Source organism: Brachyhypopomus gauderio, unplaced genomic scaffold, assembly GCF_052324685.1.
Source record: "Brachyhypopomus gauderio isolate BG-103 unplaced genomic scaffold, BGAUD_0.2 sc40, whole genome shotgun sequence".
In the NCBI taxonomy this organism is placed as follows: Eukaryota; Metazoa; Chordata; class Actinopteri; order Gymnotiformes; family Hypopomidae; genus Brachyhypopomus; species Brachyhypopomus gauderio.
In genome coordinates this window covers 1,786,925-1,805,556 of record NW_027506868.1, presented here as the reverse complement: position 1 = coordinate 1,805,556, position 18,632 = coordinate 1,786,925, and the positions used below count along the sequence as shown (strand labels likewise).

Sequence of the window (18,632 nt, the reverse complement as noted above, 5' to 3'; positions counted from 1 at the left end):
CGCCCCAAGTTTTTAACTAATATTCAGACTTCACATCCAATTATTACCTATATGACCGATCTGAAAATTGGATTAATCAATATTCGATCGCTCAACTCTAAAGCAGTTTTTGTGAATGAACTTATAACTGACCAGAAAATCTGATCACTATTTAGTCCAATTTGAGATTCATCTTAACATAAATACCCGCTCGTCTCCTCGGCAGTGTATAACGTGCTCGATAAATTAACAGCAACACAGTTTATTGAAACCCTCCCTGACTTAACTGCTTTAGCTCATTTGCCATCCGATCCAGGAGAGTTAGTCTAACCGACTGCTTAGAGAATACCTGCAGATCAGCTCTAGATATAGTAGCTCCACTAAAATATAAAAAGGCTAGATCCAAAAAGCTCGCCCCGTGGTACACTGACCAAACTAGAAACTTAAAACAAATAGCACGTAAATTAGAGCGGAAATGGCAATCCACTAAATTGGAAGTATTCCATTGTGCCTGGAAGGATAGCATTAATGAGTACAAACGGGCACTCACAAAAGCACGCTCAGCATACTTAGCCTCACTGATAGAGAAAAATAAAAACAATCCTAGATTTCTTTTTAATACTATTTCTAAACTTACGAAAAAACAAGCAGGCAGAGAACCTCAGATTCCAGTAAACCGCACTAGCAATGTATTTATAGATTTCTTTGATAATAAAATAGAGTATATTAGACAAAATATAAAACCTTTTATTAGCAATACAACTGGTATGTCATCTATGGAAAGATTCCGTGCCAATTCGAAATGTAATCGCTACTAGGCAAAAATGGAAATGCAATCCACAAAATGCATTGCTTTTCCATACAAACATGCAGAATACGTGCCACAATGAAATGCAAAAGCACTATTACATTACGTTTCAATGCACTTTATCTCTTTCAAAACCTTATCTCAAGCACTTTAGCTCTTTTTATTGTGTAAACAATACACAATAATTACCATTCAAAACCAAAACGCTGAAATTGTGCCAGAATTGAATATAATACAGCTCGAAATGTAATCACGGCACCGACGTATTGCTTTTCACCGTACGGTATTTCAGACATAAATGTCTCCTTTAAATGTAATGATCACGAGATTGATTTAAACACTGATGTAATGAAAACATGCCACAATGAAAAGTAAAAGCTCCATTGTGTGTGGATTTGTATTTAAAGAAACGCTGAATTCGTGCCAGAAGCCACCTTGAAATGCAATTGACTGAACGTCATTGTATTCCACTATGTGTCTCTGCGAAGCTGTGTTCGTGCCAGAATGAAATCTAATCACTGTCCAATAGGAACGCTCGCCTGAATGTGGGGCGGGGCTTAGACTCCAGTCAGAAGCAATCGCTCGTAGTTGGACTTGAAAGCAGCAGAAATGTTTTTTCACGACAGAATAAAAGAGGAAATAAACAGTCTAATTGGACAAATTGAGGCTGGTGCAGTTATAGATGACTACGTGCTTATATTAATTAAGCTGAAGGTGCTGGACAATATTGAAAATGGACCTTGAAAATGTCGTACATGTGCTTGAATTCCACCTTGTAAAGGTGGATGAACCCTGCAAACAGTGCTGAAGAGCGGAGCGACCTGGACCCGCCACAGCAGAGCCCCCGCGATTGCTACCCGTATTTTCCAGATTATAAACGCTACTTGTTCCCTCACGCTTTGAACCATGCGATTTATAATGAGGTGTTGCTTTTCTGTGGATGTTTCTTCACCCGTCAGGGGTGGAACAGAAAGTTAATCAGGTGGTAGGACAAAGTTGTAAATCAAAGAATAAAGTGCTCATTTTCATTTAACTCATGCAAGCAGCAGGCACTACGGAGAATTTTTTTCAAACGAACTTGTGCCGAATTCCGACACCCCTCGTTTGCACATGCATAAAAACACTACAGATGATATTCTGGAGTTACAGTGATTTTAACTTAGTTCATTGAGCACTCTAGTTTTGTCCTAACTAGATATTTAGACATAATACTGCTGTAATACTGCAAAGTCGTGGTCAGAGGTGAACTTCGTATAGCCAGTGTGTATTTTATTTAAAATAATTAACACCCTTGAGCAGTGGCATGCACACAGACATCAGGTGCTAAAGCACCACCAACTCTGCCCTTTATTAACGAAAGTGCCCTTTTGAAACTTCATTTTTTAATAATAATAATAATAATAATAATTATTATTATTATTATTATTATTATTATTATCATTTTACTGAGGTCGGTTTGAAATGATCTTTTGAAAACCTGAGCGATTAAAAACATTGCCCTAAAATGAGCCACCACCTCGCACACACCCGACCTCTCTCTTCCTTTAACACCAGATGCGCTGCAGCTGCAGTTCAGCTCAAGGAAGCGTCTTCAGCACAGCACGCACGCTCACAGATAGACTTCTTCTCCCGTGCCCCACCAGCCAGGTCACATACACATCAAGTCAAATCTACCGTTTGCCCTCTAAAGCTGGGCGTACACTGTACGATATTTTAAATCGTGTACTCAGCTCCAGCTCAAACTGTACGACTAAATCGCAGGGTTTAAAAGTTCACAGCTCACGATTCATATACTCACACTATACGACCTGACGCTCTCATGCGATCTCACGAGGAGCGATTTGAATTTCAAACATGTTTGATATTCTTGCGACGCTGCGATTTCTGATCGGGAGTTGGTCGTGAGTTGTGAATCGCTCCTAAGCCCAACGTGAAATCATTTTCTTGTGCTGTAAATTGTCTCATACAGCACCAAACTACTAAGCATTTTTAGCCGACTGGTCACCTGATAAACTAGTCGCTCTAGCCGAAATCAATGATAGATAACGTGAGGACGACCACATACAAATAATTAAGGTAGAGTTTGCAAATCTATGTGTTAAGCTGAACGTTTTCTGTTGTATAGGTTTTGTTAGGCAACATAAATTAACACATTCGTTTGTGAAAGAAGAAACGCGAAGTTCCCCATTACCTGAGAAAAATGCCCATCTGCATTCATGTAATGAAAACATTCAGTAGCCTATAACGCCTTCTCGTACTTTTTGGTCTTTTTACTGTCTTAATTGTAGGCCTATATTATGGATTTACTAATTGCAAAATATATGCAACAAGGCCTGCAGACAGTGGAGGGTAAACAGAAGTTAACTGAAGGACTTAAAAATGACTGTATATATTGGATATGGATTTTATCAGTTGGTGGTGTGACTTTTTTTCCATTGAAAACTCATGTTTAGAGAATGTTACAAATAAAAGTCAGATTTCATTCAACATGTGCTTGTAATGTTTTAAATAATGAAGTGTTCCACGTGCGCTAAAAAGTGCACGTGGAAATGGTTCAGAGGGGCAAGGGGAGTTTTGAGGTTTGCCTGGCCCAGGACCTTACAGGCATACAGCAGGCCTCTGAGCTTGCCCCTCTGAACCATTTCACCTGTGCGCTTTACTCAATATGCCATGTTTCCTGTTAGATTTGAGGCATAAAATGATGTCGGGCCAGGCCAAAATGAGGTTTCTCTTACAGATAGTAACCGTTTACGTATGATGCATGTTACGGGCATCTGCGTTATCAAGTCAGACTTGTTAATTCGGATTGCTTACTGCTGCGTCTCGTTTGGCACCGGCCAATGGTTGTGTGTCTAGGCCTTCTAACGGGGCGTGGTATGGGTCTTAAAATCGGGACAGCGCGCACTGGTAAGCGAGACTTGCAGACAGACTTGAGGCTAGACTTGCAGATAGGCTTTGAGATTTGCAGACAGACTCGCAGAGCCTCGTAGAGAGCTTGTGACCATGTGTGTTATGAGTCGTGAGAACATTTTATTGTAAATCGCGCTAAGAGTGTTTACTTGCCAGGTTTCCATCCAGCGCGTTATGAGTTGTGAGAAATCGTAGCGCGCGTTAAGAGTTTCCTTGATCGATCTTGACTAAGTCCGTTGTGAGTTGTGAAATCCTTTTGATTGTAGCACGACGCGTAGACTATGATCAACTGTCGTTTTATGGACGCGCCAAGAGACGAGATTCTAGTAGCGCGTGACGAGTATAGAGATGGGCATGTTGACGGCAAATAGACTGAGACACTTTATTGTTTGTTTGGTTGGTGTTTGTATGTGATGTTTTTGGTTTGTATTTTTCTTATAAGTGGACAGTTTAGTTGGGCCCTTACATTACATTCACGTAGGGGAACCCTTTGTTAACACTAGTTTAGGGGCACGTGTCATGTATGTATGTTATTGAGGTTAGGTTTGGTCAGGTAGGTTAGTGGTTTTATATTTGTTTCTTTCCTTTGGCACGGTCCTCAGTCCACTTATAAGAAGTTTATCTGTTTGTCTATTATTCAACATTAAGTAAAACGTGGCAATTGAAACCTTCGTGTCTGTGTCCTAGTTCTAACAGTTCACCTCCACCCCTCCGTGTCTTTCTTTGTTCGTTCGCCCCTACCTAGACAGGGGCGGGTCGTAACATGTGGAGGCTCGTCCGGGATTTGCATAAATTTGCATGTTCCCGCTCACGGTGTGGTAAGGTGAATTGCCTGTTCTAGGCCATGGTTTGGGTCTGGTGACCATATAGTGACGTGTTGCTGTTCGTGAGTGTTTCATAACCCATAGTTGGTAAATTACCCTGTGGTTTTTGGGGAGAAAGCTGCAATGTCTCAATTTTAGGTCAGTACGTTCCTCGAGGCTCCTAGTTTTCAGGCATTGGATGCCTGCAGAAAGGACGATTTAATTGCGTTAGCTGGGCATTACAACATTTCGGTCGTTCGCTCCATGTTAAAGAAAGAGATACGTGATTTAGTAGTTACCCACTTAGTCGAAGGAGGGGTTCTGAGTACACAGGCTGTGGTAGACACGACGTGCGGGGCACTCCCTTCCGTTTCGTGTGGGGGTGGTGAAGCGGAGGACGACCCGTTTGTAATTCAGGACGCGGACATGGAAACAGCTGAGGGTCCGGCAGTGGGCGTGTTGCCCCCGTTTACACCTGGCTCACCGGTGATGAGTGACTCTGTGTGGTCAAGAACCGCTGGATTTGCGCTTGGCGCGAGTTCAGTTGGAGGCAAAAGAACGCGCTGAGGTGAGGAAGCAGAAATTCGAGTTCGACCTGGCGGTACGTCGGCTGGAACTTGAGCGAGAGGTGCGTTTACGTGAGCTTGAGCTAGGTGCCGCTCAACCGGTGTTTCAATCTGCCGCTGTAGCGCTGCCCTCTTCTCCTCCCGCCGTCACCGTTGGTTCAAACACGTCTCCTCTCCGCCTGCCTACACCGACTGTGTCTGCTGTGAATACGTCTCAATTGCCTGCATTTGATGTGAGTAAATGGATATCCCTGGTGCCTCCTTTTAGAGAAGCTGAAGTTGACACCTATTTTAGTGTGTTTGAGCGAATTGCGGTAACTCTTGGTTGGCCTAGTGAAGTTTGGTCCTTGTTGTTGCAATGTAGACTTGTGGGAAAAGCCCAAGAAGTTTACTCTAGTCTGTCGTTACAAGATAGCCTGCAATATGGGATGGTTAAAGCGGCTATTTTGCGAGCATATGAACTAGTCCCTGAGGCTTATCGACAACGTTTTAGACAGTTAAAAAAACAGCCAACGCAAACGTATGTCGAGTTCGGTCACGATAAGAGCGCACTCTTCGATAAATGGTGTAGTGCAAATAAGGTGGTCGATTTTGAGTCTTTGCGCGAGTTAGTCTTGTTAGAAGAGTTTAAGAATTGCCTCCCTGAACGGGTGGTGGTTTATTTAAATGAGCGCTCCGTGACGACTGTTTCGCAAGCTACTGTGCTTGCTGATGAGTTCGTGCTCACGCACAAACCTGTGTCCAAAGTTGTTGGTGCTTGCCCTAAGGAAGAGAATACGTTGCCTACGTCGGGACATATGCGTCGCTCGCCGGTACGTTCATCTCCGTCCCGCGAATGTTATTACTGTCACAAAACTGGTCATAAAATTTGAGAGACAAGGGAAATCGCCGGGTGGCGGCTCTACTGACGTTGCGTTTGTGAACAAGGCCCCTTGTAACATGTCCGTTAAGGAGTCCCCCTTTCAACCTTTTATGTCTAAGGGTGGCGTGAGTTTACATAAAGATGAGAAGACTACTCCTGTTCGAATTTTAAGGGATACTGGTGCGGCCCAATCACTGCTTTTAGCTAGCGTTTTACCTTTTTCTGCGCAGTCTTTTAGTGGTGTACATGTGTGTAGAAGTTTGGGGACACGTTACATTAAAGTGCCCCTCCATACTGTACACTTGAGCTCTGAATTCGTGGTAGGTGAGTGTACGCTGGCGATATGTGACACACTGCCTATCGACGGTGTGGACTTGATTTTAGGCAATGACCTTGCAGGAGGTCAGGTGTTTCCCAGCCTCGAAGTCGTAGACGCACCTGTTCCGAGTAGTGTGGTAGATCCTGTTGTGTTTCCTGCATGTGCTGTTACTCGCGCTCAGGCACGTAAAAACGCAGATATTGGGCAGGATCTATTGCCGACGATAGAGTGTAGTGCTGGTAGAAACCAACTTGTTAATGAACAACAGTCGGATCCTTCTCTTTTCCAGTGCTTGGATAATGTAGGAAAAACAGTAGCTGGTGATAGTGGGTGTGGGTCTGTGTCTTATCACCTTGATCGTGGTTTATTATTGCGTCACTGGGTTGACATCAAGAATGCGGGTTTGTGTAGTGTGGATCAGATAGTGCTGCCTGTTTCTTATAGACAACACGTGTTGCGTTTAGCACATGACAGTCCGTGGTCTGGCCATTTAGGTATAACGAAAACATATGACCGCGTTTTGAGGTGTTTCTTTTGGCCTGGTCTCAAAAGAGATGTTGTTGCTTATTGTCGATCCTGCCATGTTTGTCAGTGTACTGGTAAACCAAACCAGGGTGTTGCTCCTGCTCCTCTTTGTCCAGTGCCCATTATGAGTGAGCCTTTCGAACGAGTAATCATTGATTGCGTCGGTCCTCTGCCTAAAACAAAGACTGGAAATCAGTATTTGTTAACCATTATGTGTTCGGCTACACGGTTCCCTGAGGCAGTTCCTTTGAGGAAGATTACAGCCCCCGTCATAGTGCGGGCCCTAATGAAGTTCTTCTCTCTGTTTGGGTTACCCAAAGAGATACAAAGTGACCAGGGTACAAATTTTACTGCTAAGTTGTTCCAGCAGGTGATGAGTATACTAAATGTGAAGCATGTTGTTTCCTCCCCTTATCATCCTGAGTCTCAGGGTGCTCTGGAGAGGTTCCACCAGTCATTGAAAGCTGCACTCAAACGTTTTTGTTTTGTGTCACAGAAAGACTGGGATGAAGGGCTTCCGTTTATAATGTTTGCATTCCGAGGAGCTGTTCAAGAGTCTCTTGGTTTTAGTCCTGCAGATTTGGTGTTCGGTCATTCGTACCGTGGTCCTCTTACTTCGTTTCAAGAGTTTTTACTGTCAGAACCCCCTACCTAGACAGGGGCGGGTCGTAACAATGCATGTGTTGCTTGTCTGGCCCAACGCATTATAGGCATACAGCAGGCCTCTGAACTTGCCCCTCTGAATCATTTCAATGCGCTTTCTGTGCGCTTACCTACTCAATATGCTGTGTTTCCAGATATATTTGAGGTATAAAATGATGCTGGATCAGGCTAAAATCAGGTTCCTCTCTTAAGAAGTGACCTGTTCTTCATGATGCATTTGTTATTTCTCTGGTCCACCATCAATAAGGCCTTCAATAAGCTTCTGAACCTGCCCATTTAAATCCGTTCACTTATATGCCCACTGCTCAATATGCCATGTTGTGTGCTGGTATTTCTTCTTCCAATTAATTTGTGTTCTAGATTAGCATTTCTGTGTTTTTAGTTTTAAAATCTAAGAATGTTTCCTTATGTTAGAAATGCTGACGAATTCAATCATCATGTACAAATCGCATACAATTGGAATGACTTTAAATAGAAACCATTTTACATAAGGAATGCTTTCATTATATTTTTATTTTTTTTCTACATTCACAAAATCAGTACGGGAAACAATAACCTCTTAAATGTATGCTCCTATGCTCGTTTGTTTAATCTATCTCTTTTAAACAAAGCGCGCAGCAAACACGCATCGTGAACACAAACTTTTTGAATAAGGAACCAACTTCAGCCGCCGAATAAGGAGCTGCGAATAAGTAACCAAACGAATCTCAAACTGCGAAGATTGTGGAGTGTAGTGTAGTGGAGTTTTTTGTACGATAAGCTCATCTTTAATTATCCATCACAGCAAACGGCACGGAATTATCTATGTCCAAAGCCACACTGGCTCAAGGGTGTTAATTATTTTAAATAAAATACACACTGGCTATATGAAGTTCACCTCTGACCACGACTTTGCAGTATTACAGCAGTATTATGTCTAAATATCTAGTTAGGACAAAACTAGAGTGCTCAATGAACTAAGTTAAAATCACTGTAACTCCGGAATATCATCTGTAGTGGTTTTATGCGTGTGCAAACGAGGGGCGTCTGAATTCGGCACAACAAGTTTGTTTGAAAAAAATTCTCCGTCGTGCCTGCTGCTTGCGTGTTAAATGAAAATGAGCACTTTCTTCTTTGATTTACAACTTTGTCCTACCACCTGATTAACTTTCTGTTCCAACCCTGACGGGTGAAGAAACATCCACAGAAAAGCCACACCTCATTATAAGTCGCATGGTTCAAAGCGTGAGGGAATAAGTAGCGGTTTATAATCTGGAAAATACGGGTAGCAATCGCGGGGGCTCCGCTGTGTTGGGTCGAGGTCGCTCCGCTCTTCAGCACTGTTTGCAGGGTTCATCCACCTTTACAAGGTGGAATTCAAGCACATGTACGACACTTTCAAGTCTCAGGCACAGCCCTTTCATGGTTTAGCTCTTACTTAACAAATTGCCATCAGTTTGTAGAGCTCAATAATATTCCATCCAAACGTACAAAAGTTAAATATGGGCTCCCACAAGGCTCCATTTTAGGACCACTATTATTTACATTATATATGCTACCATTGGGCACAGTTATAAATAAACATGGTGTCAATTTTCACTGCTTTGCAAATGACACCCAACTTTACATATCAGCCAAACCTGATGACAAACTCAGTTTAGGAAAAATTGAGGCCTGTGTAAGAGCAGTGTTGTATAAAGTATTAGAGACCCATACTTGAGTAAAAGTACAAGTACTCTATCAAAAAATTGATAGAGTAGAAGTTGAAGTGTTCTTTAAAAACTTTACTTAAGTACAGAAGTATTCAGCATTTTTTGTACTTAAGTATTGCAAGTAGTTTATTCTAAAATGTATTACTTAAGTACTGAAAGTAAAAAGTACAAGTATTGTATTTTAAATTAATTAACCAAAGCCGTCAAAGTTTGATTATCAATTGTTTTTATATATCACTTACAAATCAAAGATGTCAAAGACCACAAATACAAGTGTTCTGTATGTACAAACAAGTAGCAACTTAAACTGGGCTTAACACTTCGTACACAAAAAAACAGATAACCTATGTCCTGCTACATTGTAAGTTTCACGCAGAAGTACAAGTTCGCCTTAATTTAGCTGAGAAAACAAGATGTATTTTGGACGTAAAATCCGTCCGTCGGATTCTAAGGGAGAGCCTACTGCCCTGCGTTTACCCTCAATAAATGCCCTTACCCTATAAAAACACTACACCAGGCGTACTCAACTAAATTTGTCCGCGGTCCAATTTTGGCAGATACCTGTGCCCTGAGGTCCGGTGCGGCGGGGGTGGCGAACGTAAGTTGTTGAGCGGGGGGGGGGGGGACGGTGCGCGAACGGTGGAGGCGTTTATACTTTCGCGAGCGTCACTGCAGTGTTCTCCGAAACGATAGGCGTTTTGTCCGAAACGATATGTGGTAGAAACACCCCTCAAGACAGGGGAATGAACATTTACCTGACCAATTTTAATGTTGCTATATGTTTCAGGTTTGAAAAGTGCTGGAATTTAGGTTAAAGTACTTTAAAATGCTTGAAATTGTAACTACTTGGTTTCACAACAAATATCTGTCTGACTGAATGGTTCTCTTGTATTAGGTTAACAAATACGAGCCTCTTGTAATTCCAGGACGAAACATGAGAGAACGTGAAGACGTGAAGATTGGGCGTTTTTTAAATAAACAACCATTAAATAATGTGATAAAAAGCGAATTATTTCGAGTATATGTATAAATATTTACCTTAATTATGTTTAACATGCTGGGAAATATTGAAATGGACCTTGAAAGTGACGTACAAGTGTTTTAATTCCACCTTATAAAGGTGTATGAACCCTGAAAACGTGACTTTGTTCATTGCGCTGAAGCGCGGCGCGAAGTTACAAAATTCGAGAGGTGCACGGGGGTGGGACGTAACACTCGTGACGGAGTGTTTTTTCAATAGCCCTGAAATAAATGCTACGGTTTTGTTTTGGTCCGTATCCAGTTAATCAGGAATGAGATTGGGTCCGGACAGGACTGCGTTCGGGTCCGGATCCGGACCGCGGTCCGCCAGTTGAGTACCCCTGCACTACACTATAAAAATGGGCACATGATTAGTCAGCATGGAGAGAGACACGGCTTAAGCTGGGCGTACACTGTACGATATTTTAAATCGTGTACTCAGCTCCAGCTCAAACTGTACGACTAAATCGCAGGGTTTAAAAGTTCACAGCTCACGATTCATATACTCACACTATACGACACGACGCTCTCATGCGATCTCACGAGAAGCGATTTGAATTTCAAACATGTTTGATATTCTTGCGACGCTGCAATTTCTGATCGGGAGTTGGTCGTGAGGTGTGAATCGCTCCTCGTTTACCTGTGTAAACTATACGATGCACGACACGCGATTGAGCCGAAACTCGGCCCGATCGAAAAATAGTCGCACGAGTGAAAAATCGGCTGAAAATGGGCCAAAAATCGCACAGTGTACACCCAGCTTTACTGTTGCTAAAAACACAACTCAGCGTGACATCGCCTTTATGATTGCCAGCTAATGTTAAGTGAATACTGCAGCACGACATGAACATAATTAGGTTAGTTAGCCAAGATATCTAACCTAACTAGCACTTACTGACAGCTAAAGCTGGCGTGTCTGTGCGTTATATTTGTAACTTACATTGATGTGTTTCTTCAAGTTTGAAGGTGAATTTTTGAAGGCCAATACTTCACCCTCTTTAGGGAGGCAGAGATGACACTTCATCCTATAGGAATTTACTTTCACTTCAGCAAACGCAAACACTGTCTCTAGGTAGGGCTAGGGTGGTCTCCTTCCTCACCCTCACCGCCACGATTACTCGATGTTGAAGGTGTAGAAGGTGCCAATATATGTACATTAAAACACCAACAAGCTTATTATGTAGCACTTATGCTGCTCTTCTGTTGTTACCAAACATGGTACCATCTCTTTTAATGAGATAAAAAGCGAATTATTTGGAATAATTTTGAGTGCATGTGTATTTGTATAAATATGTAAATTAAGCTGAAGGTGCTGGAAAATACTGAAAATGGACCTTCAAAGTGCTATACAAGTGCATGAATTCCACCTTGTAACTTTGCACGCACAAAAATCAAGAGGTGCATGACCTCGCGACGCGACGTGACCGCACACGTGGCCAATGCGCATGGGCAGAGCCACTGCGATTGCGTAATTTTTGCCGCGCGGACCTTTGCGGCAGTCACGACGTGTCAAGTGAACCTAGATTACGAAGCTCAAGTGTTCAGCGAAGGCAGCAGCAGAGTAAACAAGACGCGACCGGAGCATGCACAGTTTTCTCATAAGACAGCCTGATCGCTTGACCCAGTGACAGCGCCAGCTAACATGTTTATAATTGTAACGAGTAACTATACAGCACGTAAAAAATGTATCGGAGTAAAAGTATTAAATTGATGGAAAATATGTAGTGAAGTAAAAGTGGAAGTAGGAGAAAAAAATAATACTCCAGTAAAGTACAGATACAGCATTTTAGTATTTAAGTACAGTAGTGAAGTAGTTCTACTTCGTTACTATACAACTCTGTGTAAGAGATATTAAATGCTGGATGTCTCTAAACTTCCTCCAACTTAATGAGGACAAAACAGAAGTTCTCCTGGGCCCAAAGGCCTCAAGACAGAAAATTCCAGATATAATGCTTAATCTCGCAGACTACCCCTCGCAGATTACACCTGGCACAGTAGCCAAAAACCTAGGTGTCATACTCGCCTCCAACCTATCATTTGATAAATACATAGATAATACTACTAGGATAGCTTTTCTACATCTCCGCAACATTGCCAAGTTAAGAAATGCATTATCACAGGATGATGCAGAAAAATTGGTACCCGCCTTTGTTAGCTCTAGATTAGACCACTGTAACTCACTACTGTCAGGATGTTCAAATAGGAATCTAAATAAACTTCAAATAGTTCAAAATGCCGCAGCTAGAGTTCTGACCAGAACTAGAACATTTCAGCATATCAGACCAGTCCTATCAGTCCTGCATTGGCTCCCAGTTAAATTCCGTATTGATTTTAAAATTCTATTATTAACATATAAAGCACTGCATGGGCTTGCTCCTGAATACCTCCAGGAACTTATTTCCTACTATGAACCCCCATGTCAACAAAGATCACAGGGTGCTGGTCTTTTATTAGTTCCACAAATTAATAAGGTAACAGCAGGTGGAAGAGCCTTTTCTTATAAGGCCCCCCAGCTTTGGAACAACCTCCCAAAATGCGTACGGGACTCTGACACAGTCACAATCTTTAAGTCTAGGTTGAAAACCAACCTATTTGGTTTAGCATTTGATAATTAATATTACCCCTTTGATAAAGGTACAGATCCAGGGGTTCATAGGGGGCTTTTCTTTATATTCTTTGTCTAAATTGTTGTTGTCATGGTGACCGGTGTCGGCCAGAGGAGGATGGGTTCCCCCCCTGAGTCTTGGTTCCTCTCAAGGTTTCTTCCTCATGCAAAAAAACTAGGGAGTTTTTCCTTGCCACTGTCGCTCTTGGCTTGCTCATTGGGGGCTAGGACTCAGCACTTGTAAAGCTGCTTTGTGACAACTGTTGTAAAAAGCGCTATATAAAACTTGATTGATTGATTGATATTACACATAATAACCAAACACTGTCCAAAATAAATTAAAAAAATAAAGGGAATGCTTATGCAACACAATGTAACTCCAAGTCAACCATTCTTCTTTGAAACCAACCAGTTCACTTAGGAAGCAACACTGAATCAATTTCACCTTCTGTTGTGCAAATTGAACAGACAACAGGTAGAAGTGAGAGGCAATTAGCAAGACACCCCCTAAAAAGGAGTCATTCTGCAAGTGGTGACCACAGACCTTTTCTCTGTTATCATCCTTTCTGGCTGATGTTTTGGTCACTTTGGCATTTTGTCAGTTCTCTCACCATAGAGGTAGCATGATGCGGTCTCTACAACCCACAGAAGTTGCTCAGGTAGTGTAGCTCATCCAGGATGGCACATCAATGTGAGCTGTGGCATGAAAGTTTGCTTTGTCTGTCAGCAGTGTCCAGAACATGGGGCAGTACAACAGGAGACATGGAGGGGGCAGTAGTAGGGTCACAACCCAGCAGCAGGACCGCTACCTCCTCCTTTGTGCAAGGAGGAACGGGAGGAGCAGTGCCAGAGCCCTGCAAAATGACCTCCAGCAGGCCACTAATATCCATGTTTATTCTCAAACTGTATGTGGTATGAGGGCCCGACATCCACAAGTGGTGCTTATGCTTACAGCTCAACACGGTGCAGAGCGATTTGGCATTTGCCAGAGAACATCAAGATTGGCAACATTGACTTCCGGTGTGCTCGTTGATGGAGTAAGCTGTGTCCGTTGGCGTCTTGCAGAGCTTTTTTATTAATTATTGTATTTCACGTGTTGGAGGATCGGTCTCCTTTTGTCTCCAAATACATTATTGGATTGTACACAGTTTGTCAATTTTCGCCGCAATTATGTCTCCCAAAGTAGTTAAAGCTGCCGGACTTTCACAGACCACGTTGCGGCCGGCAGCTCGCGCCCCATCCCCTCGTTCCAGTGAATCATCGGGGCCTTCGAGTTCGTCCTCCGATCCCGTCTCTACTCTGGACGTCGCATCGTTGAAGGCTGAAATTGTTCGTGCTGTGGTAGCTGAAATGCGTGATTTGATGACTGAACATCAGTCCAGTATCAGGTCTGATATTTCGGCGTTGAAGACGGAATTACTGGCAGATTTCGCTAATTTAAGAGGGGATGTAGCGGCTCTTCAGAGCGCCGTGGATGGAGTGGAGCAGTCACTAACTACATGTATGGATGATGTCTCAGAACTACAGTCCAGTGTCGTTACACTCACCAAGATTGTTTCTGACCTGGAGGCCAAATGTGAGGACTTAGAGTCGCGGTCACGGAGGCAAAACGTCCGAATTCTTGGGATTCCCGAAGACGGATCTTTTACTCTCTCCACGTCTCATGTTTCGAGTCTGCTGAAAGACGTGCTCCAGTTATCGGATTCACCACGGATTGACCGCGCTCACCGATCACTGGCACCAAAACCGAGTCCTGGTCAACCACCACGTCCAGTTATTGCTCGTCTTCATTATTATGAAGACTGTGTGAATATTCTTAAACAGGCCAGGACTCAACCCAATACGTCTCACTCAGGCATGAAACTGTCCGTCTTCCTAGATTTCACTGCTATGGTCGCTAAAGCACACGTGGCGTTTAACAGCGTGAGGAGCACATTAAGATCTATGGACGGTGTTTGGTACGGTTTACTGTATCCTGCACGTCTCCGTGTCACAGCTAATGGTGAGCAGCGAATTTTTGACTGTCCTAAACAAGCTGAACAGTTCGTGAGGGGTCTGCACACCGGCTGATCATGGAAACGGTTTGGAACTGAAGTGGTTTTATACTTTTATATGTACATTTAATATCTAATATAATAAGACTTTATAATGTTCTGGAGGAGATTTTGATCCTGCGTGAGGAGCACATTAAGATCTATGGACGGTGTTTGGTACGGTTTACTGTATCCTGCATGTCTCCGTGTCACAGCTAATGGTGAGCAGCGGATTTTTGACTGTCCTAAACAAGCTGAACAGTTCGTGAGGGGTCTGCACACCGGCTGATCATGGAAACGGTTTGGAACTGAAGTGGTTTTATACTTTTATATGTACATTTAATATCTAATATAATAAGACTTTATAATGTTCTGGAGGAGATTTTGATCCTCCATACTGACTTTATATATTTGCTTTGCCAGACTCAGTTAGTTTAGCTTGATGACTGGAAGTTTAGTTACATTAGGGATGGCTCAGTGTTTGATCTCTGTTTATATAGTTACTATTGTGGGTGGGTGTGTTTTGTTTTCAGTGGGGCGGGGTTTAGGGGTGTGTGTTCCTTATAGTTTTTATCTTATTCTGCTTTATTTTATTCTTTCTCCTTTTTCTTTCCTTGAGGTACTCTTCTCAGTTATTATTCTATCTTTTAGAACCTTTATGCTATGGCGCCCTTAAAAATTATAAGTTGGAATGTTAACGGCCTTAATAACACCATTAAGAGATCCAGAATTATGGCACATTTGAAGCGTCTGAAGGCTGATGTGATTTTTTTACAGGAGACACATTTGAATAATTCTGACCACTGCAGACTGCGGGCTGCCAATATGAGTGAGATTTATCATTCATCTTATAACTACAGAATCAGAGGAGTTGCTATTCTGATTAGATCAGGTGTTTCATTTGTGATGGATGTCAACAAACCAGTTTTACTTGTTAATTTCTATGCACCCAATTTTAATGATCCAGAGTTCATGCGTAAGTTAATCAGCTCTATTCCGTCTCTTCACACCCATTCTTTAATCATGGGAGGCGATCTGAATTCTGTTATTGATCCAGTATTGGATCGTTCCTCCTCAACTCTCATTCCCACTTCACTCACATCTCAAGTGGTGCTTGACTTTTCTTCTACGTATGGTATTTGTGACTCCTGGAGGGATTCCAATCTCATGACTAAATCCTTTTCCCATTATTCTCATGCTCATAGGTGCTATTCCCGTATTGACTATTTCTTTATTTCTAAATCTTTAGTTCCTAACATATCCTCAGTTCATTATCACCCTATCATAATCTCTGATCATGCACCTCTCTCATTAGATTTAACTTTCTCAAATTTTCCCCATCAAACTGTGTCCTGGAGGCTTAATTCCTTACTTTTAGCTGAGGAAGATTTTTGTACCCACATTAGATCTTCAATAGATGATTTTTTACATTTTAATGCGAATGGTACTGCTTCTGCAGCACTTCTCTGGGAGACTCTTAAGACGTATTTGCGGGGTCAAATTATATCTTATACTGCCCATTCTAACAAACAATACAGACTAGATCTACAGAATCTTACTGATAGACTTGTAAACCTGGATAGGCTCAATTCGGTTTCTCCGTCACCTTCTTTGCATAAGGAACGTGCCGAAGTTCAATTACAGATCAATCTTCTGACAACTAAGGAGACTGAGCGACTCCTTTTATTCTCTCGTAGTAAATACTATGAGAGTGGTGACAGACCCTCACGATTATTAGCTCATCGTCTAAAAGGCTTCACCAATTCTAGGTTAATCTCACAAATTAGAGATGAAAATGGTATTATGGGCACTGATCCCCTGTCGATAAATCGCTCATTTCAGGACTTTTACCAAAAGCTTTATTCTTCTGAGTCAATTGATGATGGTGCTGAAATGTGTAGATTTTTTGATTGTTTATCATTTAAAACGGTGGAATCTGCACAAGTCTCTGCTCTTGACTCACCCATCCAACTACACGAAATACTTGAGGCTATTTCTAATTTGCAGTCAGGGAAGGCACCAGGTTTGGATGGTTTTTGTACTGATTTCTTTAAAAAATTTAGCACCAAGCTCGCCCCTTTACTTTTGCAAGTTTATAATGAGGCCCTAGCGGTTGGTGTATTACCTCCCACTTTAACTGTAGCATCCATCTCCCTTCTATTGAAAAAAGACAAGGATCCAACACTTTGTTCTTCATACAGACCATTATCCTTACTTAATGTGGACTATAAAATTTTAGCCAAATTATTAGCTTCACGTTTGGAATCTGTTCTCCCCAATATAATTTCATTAGACCAAAATGGGTTTATTAAAGGCCGTCATCTTTTCTCTAATATTCGAACTTTGCTCAATGTGATATCAACAGGTGGTTCTGCAGTTCATCCTGAAATTGTTATTTCATTAGATGCAGAAAAGGCTTTCGATAGAGTGGAATGGTCATATTTGTTTGAAGTTTTATACAGATTTGGTTTTGGTCCTGTGTTCATTTCCTGGGTAAAATTACTGTATAGTGCTCCACATGCCTCTGTTCGCACTAATGACATGCATTCTGCACATTTTCCTCTGTTTAGGGGAACTAGACAGGGATGTCCATTATCCCCTTTGTTGTTTGTATTGGCAATAGAGCCCCTTTCAACAGCATTAAAAACTTTGCCTCAGTTTCAAGGAATCCAACGCATGGGCAACATAATGAAGGTTTCACTTTATGCTGATGATCTGCTTCTATTTGTAGCTGACCCATCCAACTCCATTCCTTTATAGTGGATACATTATCAGGTTTTGGGTCCTTCTCCGGGTATAAAGTGAACCTTCAGAAAAGTATTTGTTATCCTATCAACCCGCTGGCCAAATCTATGGCTAGAACACACATCCCCTTCCATTTCTCTGACCGTGGGTTCAGATATTTAGGAGTTTTTATCACTCATTCGCTAGAGGCTACTACCCGCAGTAATTTTGATCCTTTAATGTTGAAATTGAAGGAAGATCTTTTAAGATGGAGAGCCCTTCCATTATCCATGATTGCCAGGATTAACACGGTGAAAATGAATGTATTACCTAAATTTTTATTTTTATTTCAAACTCTCCCAGTAGTTCTCCCCAAAAGGTTTTTCACTGAATTAGATAAATTGATTATTAACTTTATCTGGGATGGTGGATCACCCAGAATTGGATTGTCCCTGTTGCAAAAATTTAGATCTGATGGTGGACTGGCTCTCCCAAATTTCCGTTTCTACTACTGGTCTGCACATATTCATAGAATTCTTCTTTGGATCAAGAATCCTGATCTTTCGTGGTGTAAATTGGAACATTCATCTGTGATAGACTCTTCTATTCCTGCCCTTATTTTCACATCTTTACCGCTGTCTCTGGTAGGTAAAGTTAAAAATCCAGTTGTTAAATCTACTCCGTATCTGGCATCAATTTAGGAAACATTTTAAGTTTTTATCTACCTCTATCTTATTACCTGTTTTGCACAATCATTTATTTCCTCCTCCTCGTACAGACACAGTTTTTCGACGCTGGCATGAACATGGCCTTTTTTTTTTAAAGAGGGCTGTCTCCGTAGCTTTGCTCAGTTGCAGTCTGACTTTCAGTTGCCATCATCTCATTTTTTTCGTTATTTGCAACTGAGGCACTGCTTATCCACATTGTTTCCATCATTTAACACTCGATCCGTATCCCAGCCTTGGGAGCCTTTGCTTGATTTGAACCCCTCACGGAAATCTCTTATTTCTTTAATATACTCACTGATCATGACATTTACTGAGATCACATCCGTCAAAACCAGAAGTGCATGGGAGCGAGAGTTAGGGATTAGTGTTACAGACGACTTGTGGAGTGGGGCAATC

The 18,632-nt window shown here is 41.9% G+C and overlaps 1 protein-coding gene across 5 annotated transcripts in view; it reads right to left on the bottom strand.

Moving 5' to 3' along the window:
- myo1b (myosin IB) overlaps nt 1–18,632 on the bottom strand; it is a 151,923-nt gene that overhangs the window by 64,784 nt on the left and 68,507 nt on the right. The gene's annotated exons all lie outside the window — the stretch shown is intronic.